General features: G+C 43.1%; 1 protein-coding gene across 1 annotated transcript in view; it reads right to left on the reverse strand.

The window, feature by feature from the left end:
* LOC141207902 (uncharacterized) overlaps nucleotides 1-15,959 on the reverse strand; it is a 999,716-nt gene that overhangs the window by 802,974 nt on the left and 180,783 nt on the right. The window lies entirely within an intron of this gene.

Genomic DNA, 15,959 nt, shown 5'->3' on the forward strand with positions numbered 1-15,959 from the left:
CTCGTTTCTCAAAGACTCATCTTCCATAATGCTAATTCTCGTCTCATTTACCGACACTGCAGTCGGCATTAGCAATACTGCAGGAGATATTCATTACACGTGATATGAGAAATAATTACTTCATGAATAGGACGACATCTTCATCTTCTACTACGGCTGTAGAAAGATATTTGGCTAGAGTGCTTCACTGACTACATCTCCACCGGTCGTCTATATGAATGTTTTCCGTCTTCCCCGGACTGTAATCTTCTATCACGTTAGATCTCATGTCTGATTCACACACAGAAGTTTGAGGCTTTCACACATGGTAAGGTTTTTAATATTATACAGAGTAGGACTATCTCGAATGGGTGCACCTTGCTATGGTGGGATAGCTTTCATGCTATTTTTGATCAAAAACAGTGTTGATAAGAACCCTAATTTATTTAAATGCACTTTTGCTTTTTATTTATTTATTTACAGTAGGGTTTATGATAATTTTTCTTTATAGTTTTTTTCTGATTTATGGCCATAGTAAACATGCGTCTATGTGCTGCATGGATACCAATTTAAACCAAGCTCAAAATCTGTGTTTTTTCACGGGCACCATAGTGGCCGTATGGGCCGACGCTATGGATGATACACCCCCTAACTATCCAACTATCATTTGGTAAAAATCTCATAGGTCCTGGATTCATTAGTACCTGCACCAAGAATGGGGCTAAGTGAGTATTTATTAAAGGGAATCCACTTCAACGACTACCCCACGGCTGATTAAAGGGAATCTGTCACTCACTGGGACTTATCTGACCTCTAATATGGGCATACAGGTGATAGAAATGTGAATCTATACTTACCTGTATGGCCCATATTAGAGGTCTGTTTGCTGTGAAAAGGCTTTTTATTCAGTGAAGATTCCGATGCTTGCGGGCCGGGAAGAAATGCCCTGTGACGTGTAGTCACCATGTCCAGGTCCCGCGCACTTCACTTCTTACGGAAGGCACAGTGGTACTGTGTACTAGGCAATCATAGTGCTGCAGGGATCTTGTGCACAGGCACTGGAGAGTCATGGTGACTTCCCGGCGCCTGGGCACAAGATCCCTTCAGTACTATAACTGCTTAGTACACAGTACAAGTTCGTCACTACCGTAAAAAGCGCGCAGTCGTGGGATCTGGACATGGTGACTGCACGTCACAGGGCACTGTGACGTGCAGGGGAGGTGGGAAATATTTTAATTAACACAGTAAGCGGGGATTTCTTCCCGTCCCCCGGCCAGCAAGCATTGGAATCTTCACTGAATAAAAAGCCATTTCACAGCAAAAGAAACTCTAATATGAGGCATAGATGTATAGATTCACATTGCTATCACCTGTATGCCCATAGTAGAAGTCAGATAAGTCCCAGGGGGTGACAGATTCCCTTTAATCAGCCGTGGGGTAGTCATAAAACCAGATACATATCAAGGTATTGTAAGGTGGCTAGTGGTCGCATAGTCGATGGGAGATATGTGTCACAGAGATGGCTAGTCTCTGTGATGTAACCTGGAGTGTTTCTCTAGGGCACATAAGCACTAAGAGGATTGTTCGGTGCACCTGGGAGCCGGGTTACAGGTAGCTAGGAGGGAATGGGCGGGTCCAGCTACCCACATACCTCACCTCTGGGTGTGGTTAACAGCCTATAAAATGAAGGCTGTTGTTTGGCACATGGTCTGTGTGTTTGGAGGTAGAAGGCCTACTGTGTATGTTTGTCTTCAGACCAAGCCAGGACACTGGACGCTACCCCAGCTTGTGTGGCACACAGGCCTGGCTGAGCAGAGACCTGCTAAGGACATTTACTTTGTTTGCCTCATCTAAAGGCTATTTGCTTTTATGTTTGGCTTCTGGGTTTATGAAGCCATAAACCCACATGAACTTTTAAAGGAACATGCCTCATATTTTCCTCCCGTCGCATCCAAGTGAGTAAAACCCCTACTATATGTATAAAGAAAAGGGTATGGTACTCAGAAAATGTTTCAATAATCCACCTCAACGCATTTCCCCCAACAGGTTCATCAGGAGGCTTGATACTGGGATGATAATTCATGATGTTCAGCATAGTGTGCCTAATAGCCAGGTGTCCATGTTTAAATAGCCCAATTCATCCAAAACCCCTCCCAGACTAGGAGGCCCATTCCCATTCCTAGAGGTGAATTGTCACAGGATATACAGAATGGAGTCTGTCTACAATAATGTATTGCACCTACGCTACTTCTCATGAGCTAGAGGACCGATAATGTCCATCCCCTAGTGTGCATGTTGGGAAGTGACGTGCTTTACACTGAAATGCTAGATAAACTGATTGCGGCCAAGCCACTCATACCTGTGACTGCGCATGGTCATAGTTATAATTCCACACCGGAGTGCATCTAGGATCATTGTCCACGATTGCGCATGCCCAGATGTCTGCACTCCACACCGGAGCACATATGATATTGGATTGCATTCCACCAACAGAAAAATCCTATCTCTGAGATCAGCGTCATGGGAGACTAAAAACAAGTATTGCACATCCTCCCATCATGCAATAGACATGTAGATCTACTTTATCACTACAGAAAATATGGGATGGTGGCCCACAGTAAATTCCTAAATGGTCAAATTTAACCCCCATTGCATAATTAGAGATACACAAGGAACACCACACTTGTTAGTTACTTAATAGTATAAGTGGGATATAACTGATAAGAAATAATTCTGATATAGAAGCTCAGATCTCTCGATGAAGTAAAACAATATGTGAACCTCATTCACAGGGAACTGAGTAGCAATGGGTAGAGTATAAAATCCAAAAATGTAATCCAGAATGGGGCTGTATTCATGCAAAACAGGCATAGGAAATTTGTTCATTCAGTCCCTTAGGGGCTAGTGAATCCAGTCTGGAAATCCACTCACTTTCCTTTTTGACTACACATGTATTGAGATCACCTCCTCTCACATTGGGTTTAACCATCTCAATGATGCAAAAGGAGATGTCTCTTGTTTCACCTCAATGTGCACTGTTCATGTGTCTCACTAATGGGGTGTCCCGACCATGGTGTATTTTGCCCAAATGCCCCCCACCCTCCTCCTATACTAACTCTTGGTCGTGCATACATAATCTAGGGGACAGGTGCATGTGGCCATATATAAAAGTCCTGAGGTTTTACAGTTGGTATAATCCCTCTGGAAAAAGATTTTACCTGTAGAGGAACTCGAGAAATATTTACATGGTCTCATCCAATTACATATACAACTTTCTCGAGGTTCTTCTATCCAGCCAAGTCCACTTGGGTGCAGGTTTTTATCGAAAATATGCACTAAACAGTCCCTAATTGACCAACCCTTTCTGAAACGTATTGTGGGAGTAGATCCCACAGCACCCTCAGGTCCAGGTCGGCCAGGGTTTTCTGAGGATATTAAAGATATGGTCACTCTGATTCTTTTAAGTTCCTATTACTCGTGTTATCCCATCTTTTTCTTGCTCTCTTGGTTAGCTATAGAGGAATGTCTGTCTCTCCCGATTTTCTGCAAACAATCGTGCGGAATCCAAAATGTACTGTTGGTACCCTTTTTTCATGAATCTGGTGTTCATGTCTATTGCCTGTATATTAAAATTTGTGACATTAAAGCAGTCTCTTCTCAACCGTAAAAATTGGCCCTTGGATATTGCTTTTTTTTAAGGAGGATGGGGTGGTGACTATCCCACTTCAATAGTTTATTAGTGCTTGCAGGTTTTTGATAGATGAGTGTCCCTATGGTCTTATCCCGTACTTTCTTGATTGGTACATTCAGGAAAGGCAACTGGTAATAGTTGAATTCTGATATAAATCTCAGGCCCACTCTATTGACGTTGAGTTCCCTAACAAATTCAATAAACTTTTCACTCGTCCCTGACCAGATTAGAAAAATTTTGTGAATATATCTATACCATACCCCAATATATGGATGCCACCACTTATGATCATCCCTGAATATTGTGGTTTCCTCCCACCAGCACAGGAATAGATTAGCATACGAGGGGGCACAGGGGCTCCCCATCGCAGTACCCCTGAGCTGGTGGAAGTACTTCCTGTCAAAAAGAAAGAAGTTATGAGTAAGAGTGAATTTTAGAAGATCCTCCATGAAGTCATTATGTCTGCTACACTCTATTGATCTCGATTTCAAGAAACGTCTTACCCCTCTGATACCATCCTCATGTGGTATATTACTGTACAAAGCCTCGATATCTAGTAAGGCTTGCTCCCCTACATGCATGTATACATGCTCAAGGGTCTACATGTAGGGGAGCAGCCAAAGGGAAAACCAACTCCAGAGGGATTATTCCAACTGTAAAACCTCAGGTGGTACTGGGGGAACATTACACTGTGTAGGGGCATCATACATACTGCATAAGGGGCATAATGGGGGCATTACACTGTGTGGGGCACCATACATACTGCATAAGGGGCATAATGGGGGCATTACACTGTGTGGGGGGCATCATACATCCTGCATAAGGGGCATAATGGGGGCATTACACTGTGTGGGGGCATCATTCATACTGTATAAGTAGCATAATGGGGGCATTACACTTGTGGGGGCATCATACATCCTGCATAATGGGGGCATTACACTGTGGGGCAGTAAAGGGGTCCTGTACTATGAGAACAATACGTTTCCTCCCTTCCTGTCTCCATAGTTGGGTCGTATGTATCTATTACAGGAAACAGAACAAAAACCTTATGATTCTTATAAAGGGGCAACACAGACCCCAAAAGAGTCTCCGTGCTGAAGGGGTTAATGCCCCCTGCGCCCAGTAATGGGAAATCTCCACATACCTCCACCTGCAGAGCCGCCACCACATATATGGCTGCTCTGTGCGCACAGGAGCTGTGATGAGGCCACAGGAGGGGAGGAGTCAGGGGTCACATGATCAGGGGCCTCAGTGGATGCAGGACTCTGCTGTGCTGGTTGTCATGGTGCTGGATGAGCTGAAGTTTATGTATGGGGTCAGGAGGGGTTTACAGTGTGGATGTAGCAGAGCCGTGTGTGTACGAGGTGTACGGAGCAGAGCCGTGTGTGTACGAGGTGTACGGAGCTGAGCCGCGTGTGTACGAGGTGTACGGAGCGGAGCCGTGTGTGTACGAGGTGTACGGAGCGGAGCCGCGTGTGTACGAGGTGTACGGAGCGGAGCCGCGTGTGTACGAGGTGTACGGAGCAGAGCCGTGTGTGTACGAGGTGTACGGAGCGGAGCCACGTGTGTACGAGGTGTACGGAGCAGAGCCGCGCGTGTACGAGGTGTACGGAGCAGAGCCGCGTGTGTACGAGGTGTACGGAGCGGAGCCGCGTGTGTACGAGGTGTACGGAGCAGAGCCGTGTGTGTGCGAGGCGTACGGAGCTGAGCCGCGTGTGTACGAGGTGTACGGAGCGGAGCCGCGTGTGTACGAGGTGTACGGAGCAGAGCCGTGTGTGTACGAGGTGTACGGAGCGGAGCCGCGTGTGTACGAGGTGTACGGAGCGGAGCCACGTGTGTACGAGGTGTACGGAGCGGAGCCACGTGTGTACGAGGTGTACGGAGCAGAGCCGCGCGTGTACGAGGTGTACGGAGCAGAGCCGCGCGTGTACGAGGTGTACGGAGCAGAGCCGCGCGTGTACGAGGTGTACGGAGCAGAGCCACGCGTGTACGAGGTGTACGGAGCAGAGCCGCGTGTGTACGAGGTGTACGGAGCTGAGCCGCGTGTGTACGAGGTGTACGGAGCGGAGCCACGTGTGTACGAGGTGTACGGAGCAGAGCCACGTGTGTACGAGGTGTACGGAGCGGAGCCGCGCGTGTACGAGGTGTACGGAGCAGAGCCGCGCGTGTACGAGGTGTACGGAGCGGAGCCACGTGTGTACGAGGTGTACGGAGCAGAGCCGCGCGTGTACGAGGTGTACGGAGCAGAGCCGCGTGTGTACGAGGTGTACGGAGCGGAGCCGCGTGTGTACGAGGTGTACGGAGCGGAGCCGTGTGTGTACGAGGTGTACGGAGCGGAGCCGCGCGTGTACGAGGTGTACGGAGCGGAGCCGCGTGTGTACGAGGTGTACGGAGCGGAGCCGCGTGTGTACGAGGTGTACGGAGCGGAGCCGCGTGTGTACGAGGTGTACGGAGCGGAGCCGCGTGTGTACGAGGTGTACGGAGCGGAGCCGCGTGTGTACGAGGTGTACGGAGCGGAGCCGCGTGTGTACGAGGTGTACGGAGTGGAGCCGCGTGTGTACGAGGTGTACGGAGCGGAGCCGTGTGTGTGCGAGGCGTACGGAGCAGAGCCGCGTGTGTACGAGGTGTACGGAGCGGAGCCGCGTGTGTACGAGGTGTACGGAGCAGAGCCGCGCGTGTACGAGGTGTGCGGAGCCATGTGTTTGAGGTGTATGGAGCGGAGCCGTGTGTACGAGGTGTGAGGAGCCATGTGTTTGAGGTGTACAGAGTGGAGGTGTACGCTTGTACGAGGTGTGCGGAGCGGAGGCGCGCATGTACGAGGTGTGCGGAGCCATGTGTTTGAGGTGTATGGAGCGGAGCCGTGTGTACGGAGCGGAGCCGCGTGTGTACGATGTGTGAGGAGCTGCCCACTTACTAAAGACTATGATACTTTTCCATCACTGTTACAAATATAACGCTTACATTGGAGTAAGAGTACAGTGAGGATTGGAAGGAAAGCAATATTGAATTGTGTGGATAAAACAAAAGCTTGTTTAAGGTTTATTCAAAAGTGGTTACAAAATAAGGAAAAAAATAGTTGATAGCACAGAAAGAAGTATCAGGTTATAAGAGAGAAAACAACATTCATAAGTTCTTAAGTATACAGCATGAGATGGTCCGTGGTGGAGATTCTCAAGGTATGAGACAGCTGCCCATTCATGTCTGGCTCTCCTTATATACCATCTCGCCTCATAGACATACATTGGAGATTATTTTTACAGTTTCATAACCCAATATGGCGGCTTTCTGGTATATTAGTAACTTCTACCATGTTAGAACAAAACTAGTAACTCATGGAATATGCCTTTTGGCTACGTGCACAATTACTTTATGTTGGTATATTTTAAACATATGGCTAGTGACCTTTAAGGATCATTAGTTATCCCCAAATAACCCATATAGACCAGAGCCCTATAGGTTTGACATACAGAACAGGTGTCTCTGCCAAGATCTTCAAAATAACCCCTCAGTCTCGCTCTAAAAATGTTTAAAACTGAATATGGTTCGAACCAGAGCTTCAAAGTTTCTTATTATGTATTTATTTTATCATTAGAGATTAATATTTTACAGTCCCCCCTGATTATGATTTAAGAAATATCATAATCAATCCTAAACACATTCTCTCACCATTCGTATCACATTCATTCTTTATTCTGAAAACCTTGTATCAACTCCTGTATTGAATGTCATCTGAGTTCCCAAAAGCTTCTAAATTAAAAATAAAGACCATCTTCCTTTTTCATTTCTGTCTTTATCTTTTAATATATTTTCTTAATTTTACACATAAAAATCTGATAAAAAATGCTCAGCAAGATCAAAATAAATATGATTATGATTGGATTTGTTAATACACTTCCTGCAGCCATTTTTGCTGAAGACTGTGACCAACTAGTTACTGATCTTCCTAGATTTTTCCACCAAGATGAGCCTGACATACTTGTCCATTCATGTTCAATATCATTTAAATGGCCTTGTTCATGTCTGAATACAATTTCAGATTCTTTTAGTTGTTTTGTTAACAAATTTAACAAACCTTTGTCTTTATCTCATTTGTCCACATATCCCAAGGGAAATTATATACACTGCTCAAAAAAATAAAGGGAACACTCAAATAACACATCCTAGATCTGAATGAATGAAATATTCTCATTGAATACTTTGTTCTGTACAAAGTTGAATGTGCTGACAACAAAATCACACAAAAATCATCAATGGAAATCAAATTTATTAACCAATGGAGGCCTGGATTTGGAGTCACCCCCAAAATTAAAGTAGTAAAACACACTACAGGCTGATCCAACTTTGATGTAACGACCTTAAAACAAGTCAAAATGAGGCTCAGTATTCTGTGTGGCCTCCACGTGCCTGTATGACCTCTCTACAACACGTGGGCATGCTCCTGATGAGGTTGCGGATGGTCTCCTGTGGGATCTCCTCCCAGATCTGGACTAAAGCATCCGCCAACTCCTGGACAGTCTGTGGTGCAACGTGACATTGGTGGATGGAGAGAGACATGATGTCCCAGATGTGCTCAATTGGATTCAGGTCTGGGGAACGGGCGGGCCAGTCCATAGCTTCAATGCCTTCATCTTGCAGGAACTGCTGAAACACTCCAGCCACATGAGGTCTGGCATTGTCCTGCATTAGGAGGAACCCAGGGCCAACCGCACCAGCATATGGTCTCACAAGGGGTCTGAGGATCTCATCTCGGTACCTAATGGCAGTCAGGCTACCTCTGGCGAGCACATGGAGGGCTGTAAGTCCCTCCAAAGAAATGCCATCCCACAGCATTACTGACCCACTGCCAAACCGGTCATGCTGAAGGATGTTGCAAGCAGCAGATCACTCTCTACAGCGTCTCCAGACTCTGTCACGTCTGTCACATGTGCTCAGTGTGAACCTGCTTTCATCTGTGAAGAGCACAGGGCGCCAGTTGATACTTTGCCAATCCTGGTGTTGTGTTCTGTGGCAAATGCCAAGCGTCCTGCACGGTGTTAGGCTGTGAGTGCAACACCCATCTGTGGACATCGGGCCCTCATACCACCCTCATGGAGTCGGTTTCTAACCGTTTTTGCAGACACATGAACATTTGTGGCCTGCTGGAGGTCATTTTGCAGGGTTCTGGCAGTGCTCCTCCTGTTCCTCCTTGCACAAAGGCGGAGGTAGCAGTCCTGCTGCTGGGTTGTTGCCCTCCTACGGCCCCTTCCACATCTCCTGGTGTACAGGCCTGTCTCCTGGTAGCGCCTCCAGCCTCTGGACACTACGCTGACAGACAGAGCAAACCTTCTTGCCACAGCTCGCATTGATGTGCCATCCTGGATGAGCTGCACTACCTGAGCAACTTCTGTGGATTGTAGAGTCCGTCTCGTGCTATCACGAGTGTGAAAGCACAACCAATATTCAAAAATGACCAAAACATCAGCCAGAAAGCATTGGTACTGAGATGTGGTCTGTGGTCCCCACCTGCAGAACCACTCCTTTATTGAGGGTGTCTTGATAATTGCCCATAATTTCCATCTATTGTCTATTCCATTTGCACAACAGCATGTGAAATTGATTATCAATCTGTGTTGCTTCCTAAGTGGACAGTTTGATTTCACAGAAGTTTGATTTACTTGGAGTTATATTCTGTTGTTTAAGTGTTCCCTTTATTTTTTTGAGCAGTGTATTTGTGACAAACTGAACTGTATAGGAAGGATTTTCAGATTTCTTGTCCCTATTGACGTAATATTAATACTTCCTTCTTGGAGATAGGTTTATATTGTACGGAGGGAAGTGTGAAAACTATGGTCAGATTTTCAGCATGTACACAAGATGAGAAGAATGCAGAAACAACTTCTTTTTCGGACATAACTTGGAAACAAATTTTGTTTGAGCTTATTGGGGTCACCAAGTCATGTATCGTGTGCACATTCTCAACTCTGGCATGACATGAGGTATGATTATGGAAACACAAGTTATAAATGACTTTATCCTGTCCAGGTAGACACATTACCTTAGAAACAAAATGTAAGTATGAAGAAATGTCTAATTGTTCAGTGTTGGTACCATCAAATGCAAAATCTGTGTACTGTAATAGATAATATAGTAATTGTGTATTACTAACAGGAATGCCCAGAACAGTAATAGGAACCATGGTTTCTTCTCTTCCCGATATTGGGATTAGTGTTCCTATACAAATGTTCTGTTCACATCCTAACCACTTATTTACCCACAAATCTGTGTGATTTAACGCAAAATTATATTCTGTAGGCAAATTTCACATTATTCCTAAAGGTGTAATTCTACTTTGCAATGCCTGTGCAATCATTTTCAGATTGGTGGAGTATTCAATCTGAATTTCTAGACATGCTCTGGCCACTTGGGATTTCTGTTCACTTTCTATTAGAGCTAAAGTAGCATCTTGTAGATGTGACACTGAAGATCCCAACACAGCAGCAGTGTTCAAAACCATCTTCTCAAGGAGTTGATGCAAACTTTTCAAATTTTTTACTCCTTTGCCTCCAATATACCCAATATTTTCTAAATCTGATTTAAGTGTATGAATGTCCATAGTATTAATTAAACTTCCCACTGTTCCTAATCCCCCCCAAAATACCTTCTAATATCCCCCTCTTACTTCTAATATGTGTTGACGTTCTTTTCCCAAACCATTGTTCTATTCCCATCTCCATGTTGATGAGATGTGATTGAAATTGGGGATATCTGGATGAGATTTTCCAACTAGACATGTTAAAAGTCCAGACCATAGTCATCAACACTCCATCCCTTAATAGAGGTTTAGACTGGAATTGATTGATTTGGAAAGGAGTAGATGGTTGAAACCTTGTCTGTGTACATACATTATCTACTGCTGACCAAACATTTACATCTTTACATTGTTTGTAATTATTTTTACTTAAAACACAACATTGGTAAAGTCCCGAATCCTTAGGAGATGGATTATCTAGAGAAAAATCAAAATTCTTATGCAACCATCTCACATTCCCGTATTGACTTCTATGTATAACATTTGTTGGACCATTTGAAAAACTTCCCAAAAATATTTTGTTTCTGGTCCATGTTAACAAAGACTCGGGAGGTAACTGTAACCTTGTGTTGCATTTCAATAAAAGAGACGACATATTTTCTTGACTATGTTCTGCTTGTGGTGCAACCCTTACTTCTGGAGCGATAGTATTTGTTACTGTAAAAACTACAGATACTTGTACTGATTCTCTGGTTAGCTGGAAGTTCCATGTTTTTACCCAATCTTCATCTCCTTCTGTAATAGAAAGTAATGAAGGATAAAAAATTTCCCCAAAAGTTGTATCTTTAACATAATCTCTGTTTCGGATGTTCTAACTTTCCCTTTTGCAAGCATACCATTAGTAATATCACCCGACCACACAGCTTTCTCTTCACCTCTTATCTCTATATTCTAGTATAACACATCTGTAGGATTACATTCCCATATGCCTGTCATGCCATGTGATACATAATGTATCTAATAATGTATCTAATCTCCTTGTAATTGTGTAAATTTAGACTTAGATCCTATGGCAGCATGTAATATTAAGTGTCGTGTATGAAGTGTAGCTCAATTCAGCATTTTACATCATAACCCATGCAAATGTTCCCAGTAATATCTACTGAATCGTCTGGCTTATCTTCATCTATTAGATTTTGTATACTTGATCCTCTTGGTTTCCGTGAATGTAAAGTTCCTTTGATATGTCCATTCACTTCACTAGTATTTGTTCCATGGTATAAAATGTCTTCTGTGTAGATCAGAATTGAAATAGTACAAAGTAGCAGAAATGTGGTTCCCATCAGATAGTAGCTTTTCCTGGGAAACCTTTTCTTTTCTTGAAGGATTGGTGTTGAATCCCTTCCATCAAGGACATGGTATTCCGTATTCCAGCTCTTATTGGAATCCATTTCTTCCTAAAAGAAATGCAGTATCATTATTTTGCAATATACAATTTGCATTGATCAACGTGTACCCACAATTTTTGTTGTCTGCGGATATTTTTAACCATATTGGATGCTGGTTGCACTAGGATCATAACTTGTCCCATGGTGTCGATTATTTCAAAGGGACCCTCCCAGTTACTTTCCCAAGGTCCACTCTTCCTGAAAGATTTAATCATGACTAGAGCCCCTTTTTTGAATTTGGATTCATATGGTGGCTCCATCCTCTGCATTCATGTGGAAGAAAGGTTTTCAAGTTTTCCTGCAACAATTGCAACCATTTGGACCTTGGAACAGCATCTTTTTGAGGTGTGGACAAAAATGGTTCATGTGGGAAAATCAATAGCATTTTTCTTCCTGTCATTAGTTCAAAAGGAGTAAATGGAGTTGTGGAGGAAGTTGTTCCTCTAACACTCAACAGTACAAAAGGCATGTAGCCAAGCATTACCTTTGTCCAATAACATTTTGGCAATTCTGGATTTTATTGTCCTATTCATCCTTTCCACAATACCAGCAGACTGTGGATGGTAAGGTACATGAAACTATTGTACCCCTAGAATAGTACAAACTGCTCGCATGATTCTTCCTGTGAAGTGACTTCCTCGATCAGAGGTAATCTTTCTTGGGATCCCCCAAGTACAAAAGACACTATTAACTAATGCTCTAGCTATAGACAAAGCATCATCTTTCTTGACAGGTAAAATTTCAACCCATTTAGAAAAAACATCTACTACAACCAATGCATACCTGAGACCATTTTTACCTGATGGTAATGAACCAATATAGTCTATTTGTAACGTAGACCATGGACCATCTGCAGGTGCGGTTCGCAGTATTGGCGATTTCTGTCCTTTTTGTCTTGGATTAATTTGGGCACAAATGAGGCATGATTGAATAATATTTCATACAGTCTCTTCCATCTTTTCCCAGTAAAATCTCTCTGAGAATGCCTAACAATTTCTGTTGGCCCAAATGACCCAACCTGTCATGATTATATCTCGTGAACTCATCCTGTAGATGTTTTGGTACAACAGGATGCAAGTCCCCATTTAGGTCATGACACAAAACCCGGGAAGCAACAAGAGTTGTATCTTTTTCTTGTTCTTCCGCAAAAGAAGGGATATGCGTGTCTGTTCTTTGAACTGCTGAAACCTCGAGAGGTTCAGGCTCAAACACTTCTATCAGGGCTGCCTCTTTGGCTAACGTATCTGCAGTTGCATTTCCAACAGATCATCATCATCAGACTTTTTATGGGCATGAACTTTGACAATTGCAAAACCGTTAGGGGTTTTTGAAGCTATCTCAAAAATTGTTTTCAGTGTGTCACTATGTACAAGAGTCTTGTTAGAAGAATCTACATAGCCTCTTTTTTCCAAAACTGACAGGTAATCTGTCAATGATCTCACAACATAGGAGCTATCACTGTAGATTACAATGGGACACTGATCGTCAGCCTCATTCAGCTGTAGCACCATTTTTACTGCTTCTAGCTCTACCCTCTGAGCTGAAAATTACTCAGTAACTTTTGTTTTACCACCTGTCTTCTTGTGGGATAAAAAAGTGCCCATCTGAATAGAATCTGGAACCATCTACAAAGACTGCTTCATCTCTTACCTCGGCCTACCGTCTGAAAAGTGATAGAATCGGATCCTGAAAAGAATGGAGACAATCATGAGTTTGCCCTTCATATTGCATCAACTGAGGAAGAACATATTTGGCCTTATAATCTACCTCAATTTGATTGGAAGACAATGACAGTAACCAATGGGCAAATCTCTGATGTGGGATACCTGGGATATTTTTCTCAAAGAGAAGCTTTAGTGTAGAATGAGGAGTTTGCAGAATGATTTGGTTGAAACCAACAATGTGTTCAGTTGCTTTGACTGCAAAGTAGACGCCTACCAAGTGTCTTGCACAAATTTCAAAACCTCTTTCTACAGATGAGAGAAGCTTAGAAAAATAGCCCAAAATTCTCCACTCTTCTCCCTACAATTGTAACAGAACAGCAGACACCGCTGTCTGATGTGTGAACTTGCAAAGCAAATGGAGCTGAAGGATCTACTGTGGACAAAGCAGGTGCATTATGTAAATTCATTTTCAATTGTTCAAATGAGGTTTGTTGTTCAACATCCCAAGGACCAAAGTAATCATTATTTTCACCTTTCAAAAGTTCATACAAAAGGCCTGGCCTTATCAGCAAAATCCTCAATGAAATCCCTAGAATAGTTTACAAGACCCAAAAAGTGTCACAATGCCTTGTGTGTGGTTCGGATTGGGAGAGAAGCATTGCCTCTATTCTTTCCTGCAATGGCTGTCTTTCTCCTGGACTCAACAACACTCCCAGAAACCTGACCTCGGTTTGCATCAATTTGACCTTTTTAGTGTTAAATTTCAACCCTGCGTCATACAACAGTTCAAACAATTCTGTCAAAAGAGAAACATGCGACTCCTTATCCTCAGTAGACAACAGAATATCACCACATATTGCTGTATGCAATCAGGCCTAGAAAATCTGGATAATACCTTTACCAACACCTGATGAAAAACACTAGGTGACAAATGTGCTCCTAGAGGTAACCTGCAAAACAGATATTGCTCATCCAAGAAAGTGAATGCAAACTTGTACTGACAGCTCTTTTCAAGAGGTATACTGAAAAAAACATTACTGATGTCTAGTACAGAGAAATATTTTGTCTTTGCATTTAGCCTTGCCATCATGTCATGAGTATCTGCAACAATGGGAGCAACATTGGGAGTATGTTTATTAAACATCCCCAAATCCAATATCATTCGATATCTACCATCAGATTTCAATACACACCATAAAGGATTGTTACTTACAGAGTTAGCCTTAGGTATGACACCTTGAGCTAGCAATTCCTGTATGATCTTATACATAGAACCAATTGAATCTGGAGGCAATTTATACTGACGCTGTGGAGGAGGTTCACGTCCTCCTACATTCACAACAAAATCCTTCTTTGTACCCACCTCATTCCTGAACTGAGCCCAAAGAGAAGGAAAACATTGTACAATTTCAGTCAGTCCCTCATCACCACCAGTTTCAGGCCACAAATGATCTGATGACACAACATCATTCAAGCAAATACTTCCAACATGGCTATATTCACTAGGGTCAATGACTACAGGTTTACGTCCATTAGAATCTTTCCAGATCACTTGATTCCCTAGATCAATTACCCATCCAAATTTCTGCATAAAATCTATGGCATGTATATTTTCAGAATCACGACAATACCAAATGTCAATTCCTGTTTTGAAAGAACAAAGTATTTCCAACATAACATTGGGAACGAGCTTTGCTTTTGTTTTTCCTTTTCAGCTGAATCCGATAATATTACAACTTGGAGATTCTGGTTTTACCATCAACTCAAGGATAGTAACACTTAATTGTGCCCCTGTATCAATAAAAAACACAGCACTTTGTTCTGCCAAAATCACATTGAGAAATGGTCTTCCACATTCATCCAATGTAACACTAGTCACAAATTCCAATGGATGGGGTGTGGGAGCGTTCTTTGCTAGTCAGAGAGATGGAGGAGATGGGGGCAGACCAGTGTGTCTTTTAAAAGCACTGTCCCTGCAATTTGACTCCTTCACTGTCATCTCTCTGATCTGTCTGATTAATGGAGCATACTGTGACTGTGTTTGTGTATTGTCAGTGTGAGGGGATGTGGGAGAATGGAATGGAGGGGCGGAAGGTTTGTTGGATGATTTTGGAATAAGTCAGTTTCCCCTTCCAAGCTTACCTGTTCCCGATGTACCTGCCTCTGATTCTGCTCTCAAAAATTTTCTGCATTGACACTTTAAGTGTCCAGGTATACCACAAAAATAACAATTAATATTGCTCCTCTGTGTGATATTTTTACCTCTATGTTCAGTGTAATCTCTGTTCCTAGATGTTAATGTGGGTTTAGGTTTTGGTTGAGTTTTTTCTGATGTCAGTTATCTATCTTTTTCCTCATGAACTACAGCTATTTTTGCCTTGACCTGGTTCCGCTTCATGGATCTCCTAATTTTGTCAATAAAAGTTGTTGCCTCCTGCAATGATGTCTGAACACTAGCCAAATGCACTGAAACAGGATCTAGGTACTTGAATTTTGTTACATACAATTTGATCATCAATGTTGGTTCCTCATTAGACCCAACAGGCATCACCATTCTATAGGCCTGTTCAAATTTGACCAAAAAAGCAAACGGGTCATCATGGATACTCGCACTCAAATGATGCAAAATGTCAAGAGAGGGCATGTCTCCTGTGGTAAATAATAGCAAT

This window comes from Phyllobates terribilis, unplaced genomic scaffold (assembly GCF_046119375.1).
Source record: "Phyllobates terribilis strain yellow unplaced genomic scaffold, ASM4611937v1 Scaffold_167__1_contigs__length_4167997, whole genome shotgun sequence".
In the NCBI taxonomy this organism is placed as follows: domain Eukaryota; kingdom Metazoa; phylum Chordata; class Amphibia; order Anura; family Dendrobatidae; genus Phyllobates; species Phyllobates terribilis.